We start from the raw sequence: 8,846 nt of genomic DNA, 5'->3' as shown, positions 1-8,846 counted from the left end.
TTGTTTCAGAGATTGTCTATTTATTATTATTATTTCTGGAGGATGGTAGACTTGCAGGAAATTCTGCCAGAGGAGCTCAGAGGAGAAAGATGAGGTGCAGAACAGAACAGACAAGTTCTGTGCTGAGGACTCGTGTGTTGTAAGGATTCAGGGGGCTTCTGTTAGGCATGCAGACTTGAGTGCCCCACCTGGAGAGGTGGCCTCTGTCATCTGGGATGGGGCCTCGGAATCTGAAACTTACTTGGCTTTGGGCGTTGCATTGGCCAAAGGCTTGTTAGCCAACATGGCTTGAGTGAAGGTTTGCACTGGGTTTGCTCTCTTGCACTTCAGCATGGCTGTGAGAAACATGCCTTTGGTCACTGCTGATCCCCGAGGAAGGAGGGACATGGAACAGAGTCACCTTAGGCCCTGGGGTCCTTGCAGGCCTGCACCTAGAAGCAGAGCTGCTCCAGCGGAGTATGTGAATCATCACTTACTATTGTGTGCCTCTTGGGATGGTTTGTTACACAGCCATAGCTGATGGATACCAATTTTTTTTTTCTTTTTCTGTGTGCATTTCACCTATGTTTTCCCCCACTATCACAATTACTAAGAAATATGTGATGTGTGGGACTTCCTTGCTAGTCCAGTGGTTAAGAATCTGCCCTGCAATGCAAGGGACGCATGTTCGACCTCTGATTGGGAGCTAAGATCCAACATGCTGTGGAGAGACTAAGCCCATGAGCTGAAACTACTGAGCCCATGAGCCTCAATTAGAGAGTCTGTGCACTGCAGTGAAATATCCAGTATGATGCAGTGAGATCCTGCATGCTGCCGCTAAGACCCGACACAGCCAAATGAACAAATATTTCAGCAGAAATTGAACTGATTCTTAAAAAAAAAAGACATGTACCTCTGCAAAATCTTCAACAGGCTGTGTATTTAGAGTGGGCAGCAATCATATTTATCTTGTTCCCATCACCTAAAATTCTACCTGGCACATGGCAGGACCTCATAAAGCACGTATTGAATAATGAAAGATGAACAAATGAAAGGAAGCAAGGATAAATGCGCTTAGGTTGCCCCAGTTCCTTGGCTGCCCTTGGATCCTTCCAGTTACATTTCCTTTCCTTCTTTTTGAAAAATTACTCTAATTTTAGTAGGAGTTAATTTTTATGATCTGCCCGAATCAAGCATGTAATAAAAAAAACCAAAAACCCAAAGCTTAATGAATATATCCGAGTTCAGTGCTCAGTTGACTAAGCTCCTCTCCATCACCTTTGACTTACTTCTTGTTTGTAACAGTCCTGGGATGCAGAATTTCTTTCCCTTCCTTGGGAGGACTTGAGGACCAGATGTGCCCATGACACGCGGCCTGTCTACCAGCAGGGGGCGTGAAGGAGCCACGTCTGTTATCTCCAGCGTGTGGTCCAGGGGCTTCCTGCAGCCGCCTCCGTTCTCAGTGGGTCCTGGCCTTCGCTGACCTGATGCTGGGGCCCCATCTCTGAGAACCTGTGTGAAGTGTTCGAGTCTGGTCCTCTCTCCAAGAATATGCCTTCGTTCCCTGGGGTTCAGGAAGAATAAAGTTCCTTTTTCTTTTTTTTATGGTCAGGAAAACGTTAATGAAAAATGAACCATCAGTGAAATTAATTTCAAAGATTCATGCATTCCCCGTGACTAACAAGCCTGCACCTGTTCATTTGACATCCTTTATCCGCTTCTCCTCCCGCCCTCCTTCCCACCTTCTTAAAATTTTCATCTTTTCCTGAAGGCATCTGGAGGGTGCGTTGAGCAGTTAAATACGCATACGACGGAATAGGGACACGGCTTGTTAATTAAAAGGGTGCTCTGCTACTTCAGTTTGGAAGAGATGAACCAGGCGGAGCAGAGTTACCATTCAGGAAGTGCTGGTGGGGTTTTTACGCGCTACGTGGAAGGCCCTGGTTTAATGGGACGGAAGCGACGTTCATTAGCTCTTCCTGGAGCTCCTCTGCCTCCAGCCTGGTCCACGGGAGTCATCCTCTCTCCCGTCCTCCCCTTTCTCGGCATCACTACGGACACCCTCGTTGGATAAGCCCACAGAGAGAATCGCCTGTCTCCCCGGTTCCCCTCCCACATTCGTCCAACTGTCCTCAGCTCCAGCATTCTTCTATTCATGCCACCGACCCCCAATCCTGGCATTATTTCCTTGCGGCTTGGATGGACGGAGACCCGACGGGCCCTTTCTGATTGAGAGCTCTCAGAGGTGAGGAGCTTGCCGTTTGTGAAAAGCCCTCGAGAAATCCCAAATCGTGACAACTGGGGCTTCTTCGGGCATGGCCCCCATTTGCTGTCCACCCTCGTGTCTTCCGCCTTCATTCTTGGTTACCTCCTTTCCGCACCACGCAAGTGGGTCTATAATAGCTCTGAGAATGTCCTGGAGTCATTCTCATCCTCTAGCCTTTTATGAACTTTGCCTGAGGCATATTACTCATCTTCCTTTTTAAAAACTTTGCATTAAAGAAAATGTAAAGATAATTGAGGTGTAACATCCATGCAGTGTGTACAAAATGTATGCATCTTAGTATGTAGCCTGTTGAATGTTTGTATATGTGTACACCTGTGTAGGGGCTTCCCAGGTAGCACTGGTAAAGAACCAGCCTGCACGCATCCTTGGGTAACTGCAGCCCCAATCAGAATGGGGAGTGTCCAGTCACTCTGCCTTTTTGCAAGCCCTTGGTGTCGTTAATCTTTCTTTTTTCTTTTTAAAGAGTATTGTATTAAAAAAAATTATAACTTGCCTGCACCAGGTCTTAGTTGTGGCATGCAAGCTCTTAGTTCCCTGACCTGGGATCGAACCTGGGCCCCCTGCATTGGGAGTGCAAAGTCTTAGCCGCTGGACCACCAGGGAAGTCCGTCGTGTTTTTTTTAATTCCAGCCATTCTGCAGGGGGTGTAGTGGTTCTCCATCTCCCCCTCCCCTGTTTTATTTATTTATTTATTTTAAATTTATTTATTTATTTTTGGCTGTGCTGGGTCTTCGTTGCTGCTTTTCTCTAGTTGTGGCAAGCGGGGCTGCTCTCTCCTTGTGGTGTGAGGGCTTCTCATTGCCCTGGCTTCTCTTGTTCCCGAGCGTGGGCTCTAGGCATGTGGACTTCTGTAGTCGTGGTGCACGGACTCAGTTGCTCTGTGGTGTGTGGGAACCTCCTGGACCAGGGATTGCCCGGCGGACTCTCATCCGCTGTACCACTAGGGAAGTCCCAGGCTCCTATCACTTTAACACGTTTCAGCCTTTGGACATGGTGGGACGTGAAACCCAGCCCCGTGCTCACTATGAGGTTTGTGAAAAGAAGGCTGGTAGGAAGGCAAGCAGGAAGGTGAGAAAGATCCTTGGAGAGTCTCCCCCCTTTTTTCCTTTATTTTTTGGAAGTGTGTTCACAGGCGGATCTGTAACTGGGAGAGGAAGTCTGGTAGTTCTTTATCAGGTGGTTTTGCTCTATAAACATTCACCCTGCCTAGTCACTGCCCATCTATCCCCCTGCCCCCCATCCAGACCTGCTCTCGGCCTGTTCCTCTTGGGTTTGGAGGCAGAACCATGACCTCCAGAGCTCTCCAGGAGTGTGAGGATGTCATCTCTGGTGTTGGGGGTCTTTCTTGGAGGAAGCAACCTGTTCTTCCATGGTGGCAGAGACCCCAGGGAGAAAGCGTACAGCCACGGGACTAGGCATGCGGGCGCCTGGCACGAGACAGCGCACGTTCAATCCTGGCTCCAGGATTGGAAATGCCATCAGGAACTGCCTCAACCCTCTGTCCTCATATTTCTCATCCGTAAAAATGGGATGACAATATTAACAGGCTTTGTCTCAAGGTTGTTCTTTTTTGTTTTAAAAATTTCATATGATTTTTAAAGGCTACACTCTGTTAACAGTTATTGCAAACCATTGGCTGTGATCCCTGTGTTGTACAATATATTCTTATAGCCTATTTCATACCCAGTAATTTGTTCCTTCCATTGTCCCACCCCCAACTGGTTCTCCTCCCCAGTGATAACCACTGGTTTGTTCTCTGTAGCTGTGAGTCCGCTTCTTCTTCTTCTTTTTTTTTGGTTATATTCACAAGTTGTATTTTTTTAGATTCCCCATATAAGTGATGTTGTTGTTGTTCAGTCTCCAAGTCGTGTCCGACTCTTTGCAGTCCCATGGACTGCAGCTCGCCAGGCTTTCCTGTCCTTCACTATCTCCCAGAGTTTGCTCAAGTTTGTGTCCATTGAATCTGTGATGCCATCCAACTGTCTCATCTTCTGTTGCCCCCTTCTCCTTCTGCTTTCAATCTTTCTGAGCATCAGGGTCTTTTCCAACAAGTCGGCTGTATGCGTACAAGTGATATCATACAGTATTTGTTTATCTGTTTTTTTTCACTTAACAGAATACCCTCCAAGTCCGTCCATGATGCTGCAGATGGCATTATTTTGTTCTTTTTATGGCCGAGTAATATTTCCATTGTATGCTTACACCACATCTTCTTTATCCATTTATCTGAGATAGACACTTAGGTTGCTTCCATATCTTGGCTATTGTAAATAGTGCTGCTGTGAACATTGAGATGCAAATGTATCTATCTGAGTTATTGTTTGAGTGTTTTTTTTTTCATTCCCAAGACTGGAATTGTTGAGTCATATGGTAGTTCTATTTTTAGTTTTCTGAGAGAACCTCCATACTGGTTTCTATAGTGGCTGCACCAGTTTTTACAGTACCACTGAGAGTGTACAGGGGTTCTCACAGGGTTGTTCTGAGGCTGAAATAAGCTAATATGTCCCGCTACAGAGCTGCTGCTGCCAAGTCGCTTCAGTCGTGTCCGACTCTGTGCAACCCCATAGACGGCCGCCCACCAGGCTCCCCCGTCCCTGGGATTCTCCAGGCGAGAGCACTGGATCGGGTTAAGGCTGTGTAAATTACTGCTTCTGTGGTGGTTCAGTGGTAAAGAATTCACCTGCCAGTGCGGGAGAAGCAGGTGTGATCCCTGGGTCCGGAAGATCCCCTGGAGAAAGAAATGCCAACCCACTCCAGTATTCTTCCCTGGAAAAATCCCATGGACAGAGGAGCCTGGCTGGTTAGAGTTACTGAGGTTGCAAAGGAGTTAGACATAACTTCAAAACTAAACAATGACAAAATTACTGCTACTGTTACATAGCTTTGGAACAACATCAACTTGGTTTCAATCCTAGATCCAAAGTGTATTAGCTGTACAACCTTGGGCAAATCCCAGAAGTTCCCTCTTCTGAAAAGAAATAATCACATAATCCCCTAGGACTTTGGTAAAGATGAAAACAAGACTAGCGTAATTAACGGAGCTCGTGGTGGGTCCTTAAGACGTTTTACTCTGCCCCAGACACATGAGTGGGCTGAGTTCTTAAAAATGTGTTCAAACGACGTGCTTTGAACTAGAACTGCCTTTCCCAGCGTAAACCATGTTCCAATGGACTGGTCGGGTCCCAGTACATCCTGTTACCTCCGGCTTTTCAGGTCGAAAACCTTTTTGTTACGAACTATTTCAAATCTTCAGAAAAGTACTGGAAATAACCTGACACCCGTGTGCTCACCCTCTGGAGCTGACAGATGTTAACATTTTGTCATATTTGCTCCACATCCTTCTTTACAGGTGGGGAAAATATTAGAGTTACAGCTGAGATGAAGCTGTTTAATCACAGATGCAGCTGAATTCTGGTTCTGATGGGTATTTCTGTGCTAGGTTTTTTGTGGGTAGTGGGGACGCTGATAGGAATGAGAGAGCTCCCTGGCTTCCCTGGGCTCATGGACCCGTGGGGAAGGCACACCCCGTGAACAGACAAGTATCCTGCGTGGAAGACGCAAGAGCGGTGGTGGCGTTGGGGAGTGCTGGTGTCAGAGGTCAGACATCTGAGCTATGCCTTGAAAACTTTCGTAGGATTTTGTTGCCATGGATTCGGAGAAACAGGCTTTCCAGGTGGAGGGAACAGCATACGCAAAGGCGGGGAGGTGGGAAAGGGTGTGTGGACTGGGTGTATGCTATTCAGATTCTGTGCAACTTCCGCCTGACCTTTCGGACTGTGGGACGTTGCATCTGTTTCCTAAGGCGTCCGTAACAAAGCACCACAAAGCCAGTAGCTTAAAGCGACAGAAATTTATAGTCTCAGTTCTGGAAGCTACAAGTCCAAAGGCAAGGTGTCAGCAGGCCTTGCGCCCTCTGCTAGGAGGACCCCTCGTTGCTTTTCCCCACCAGGGATCCTCGGTGCTCCTTGGCTGGCAGCTGCTTCGCTCCAGTCTCTGCCTCCGTCATCACCTTGCCACCCTGTCCCTGAGTGTCTCTGTATCCCTTCTCCTCTTCTTCTGAGGACCCCAGTCATATTGGATTAAGGGCCCACCCTCCTCCAGAATGACCTCATCTGAATATAACTTCACAGAAAGTGAAGAACTAAAGAGCCTCTTGATGAAAGTGTAAGGGAAGAGAGAAAAAGTTGGCTTAAAATTCAACATTCAAAAACTAAGATCATGGCATCTAGTCCCATCACTTCATGGCAAATAGATGGGGAAACAATGGAAACAGTCAGAGACTTTTTTGGGGGGAGGGGGTCTCCAAAATCACTGCAGATGGTGACCACAGCCATGAACTTAAAAGACACTTGCTCCTTGGAAGAAAAGTTATGACCAACCTAGACAGCATATTAAAAAGCAGACATTACTTTGCCAACAAAGGCCTTTCTAGTCAAAGCTATGGTTTTTCCAGTAGTCATGTATGGATGTGAGAGTTGGACTATAAAGAAAGCTGAGTGCCGAAGAATTGATGCTTTTGAACTGTGGTGTTGGGGAAGACTTTTGAGAGTCCCTTGGACTGCAAGGAGATCCACCCAGTCCATCCTAAAGGAAATCAGTCCTGAATATTCATTGGAAGAACTGATGTTGAAACTGAAACTCCAATACTTTGGCCACCTGATACAAAGAACCTGACTCATTGGAAAAGACCCTGATGCTGGGATATATTAAAGGCAGGAGGAGAAGGGGACGACAGAGGATGAGATGGTTGGATGGCATCACCAACTTGATGGACAGGGAGGCCTGCTGTGCTGCAGTCCATGGGGTCGCAAAGAGTCAGACACGACTGAGTGACTGAACTGAACTGAACCGAATATAACTAATGATATCAGCAGTGACTCTTAAGAGTGCAAGGATTTTTTCCCAGGATGCCCTTATCCATTCCCTGGGTATGTGTGTTTGTGTATATAAGCATAATCCCATGGACAGAGGAGCCTGGTACACTACAGTCCAAGGAGTCAAAAGAGTCGGATACGACAGAGCACACTCACACACATATGTATGGATGTATGTTAACATGCATGCATATGTTTTATAAATTGTGTTCTATTCTGCTATAAATGTCGCCACTCTGGGAATTTCTTGGTGGTCCAGTGGTTAGGGCCAAGACATGGGTTTGAACTAAGATCCCACGAGGCATGGCCAAAACTAAAAGTCCCCATTCTAGTTTGTAGACACAGGGAGACGTTTGCTGTTCTCCTAAGTTTCAAGTGCATGAGTTCTTGTTTTGATTTTCCATTTTTTTAAAAAATTGAAGTTTAGTTGCTGTTGTAGTGATTTTTTTTAAAAAAGAAAGTGGAAGTATAGTTGATTATAACGCTGTGTTAGTTTCAGGTCTATAGCAAAGTGACTCAGTTATACACTTATGTACCTTTTTTTTCAGATTCTTTTTCTTCATAGGTTTTTACAAGAGACAATGAGTTTTTTAAAAAGTGTATTTATTTATTTTGGCTTCACTCAGTCTTAGCTCCAGCCTGTGGGGTCTAGTTACACGACCAGGGATTGAACCTGGGCCCCCTGCAATGGGGCTGTGGTCATAACATTGGACCACCAGGGAAGCCCCAAGATGCAATGATTTTTTTTTTTTTTTAAGAAATCCTGGTGGATTTTGCCAGTCAAGGAATCTAATGGATTTTGATGGGTGTTTGAGAACCAGTCCAGCTAATCCAATATTTCCTGGGCATCTTCTGAGTGCCGCATAGTTAAGCTGTGGCTAACTCCTTTATGCCATTTTTAGGTGGCTGGTTGATAAATATTCCAGGGGTCAGAAAGACCTAATTCATAAGAGTGGACTTGAGAGGTGGCATGAGAGTAAAAGTACTGAGAGTGGGCAGATGGTTTCTGGGGCATTTACAGGTCTGAGACAGTACCCAGAAAAGACAGTTGCATTTGAAGGGTTGAGTCAAGCATCTGGAAATTTCCAAACCTGAGGAAAAGTCTGCGGAAAGCAGAGTGCTTGACAACAAGGCCCTGACGTTTGGCCCCATTTGTAAGGCACGTTGAGAATGACAAAGACATTGGTTTTGCACATTCCCCCCTGGGGCCCTGCAGCACGTCTGCTATACAGGCCGTTGCATATTTTATGATTCACTCCAGGGAAAAGAAAACCGAGACCCAGAAAGGCAATGTCTGGGAATGTTAGGACCCGAAAAACTATGACAAACCTGGACAGTGAACTAAAAAGCAGAGACATCACTTTGCTGACAAAGGTCCATATAGTCAAAGCTGTGATTTTCCAGTAGTCATGTACAGATGTGAGAGTTGGACCATAAAGAAGGCTGAGCACCAAAGAATTGGTGCTTTTGAACTGTGGTGTTTGAGAAGACTCTTGAGAGTCCCTTGGACAGTAAGGAGATCAAACCAGTCAATCCTAAAGGAAATCAGTCTTGAATATTCACTGGGAGGACTGATGCTGGAGCCGAAGCTCCAATAAATACTTTGGCCACTTTTGATGTGAAGAGCTGATTCGTTGGAAAAGACCCTGGTGCTGGGAAAGATTGAGGGCAAGAGGAGAAGGGGTCGATAGAGGGTAAGATGGTTG

At 46.1% G+C, this 8,846-nt stretch overlaps 1 non-coding gene across 1 annotated transcript; it reads right to left on the bottom strand.

The window, feature by feature from the left end:
- Positions 1-2,796: 2,796 nt before the first annotated feature.
- On the bottom strand, positions 2,797-2,869 carry TRNAG-CCC (transfer RNA glycine (anticodon CCC)). Its single transcript has one exon. It is a non-coding gene; the product is annotated as a tRNA-Gly (tRNA).
- Between the last annotated feature and the right edge of the window lie 5,977 nt (positions 2,870-8,846).

This window comes from Capricornis sumatraensis, chromosome 3 (genome assembly GCF_032405125.1).
Source record: "Capricornis sumatraensis isolate serow.1 chromosome 3, serow.2, whole genome shotgun sequence".
In the NCBI taxonomy this organism is placed as follows: Eukaryota; Metazoa; Chordata; class Mammalia; order Artiodactyla; family Bovidae; genus Capricornis; species Capricornis sumatraensis.
Note: the sequence above shows the minus strand (reverse complement) of the source record. Positions and strands in the feature narration are given on the sequence as shown.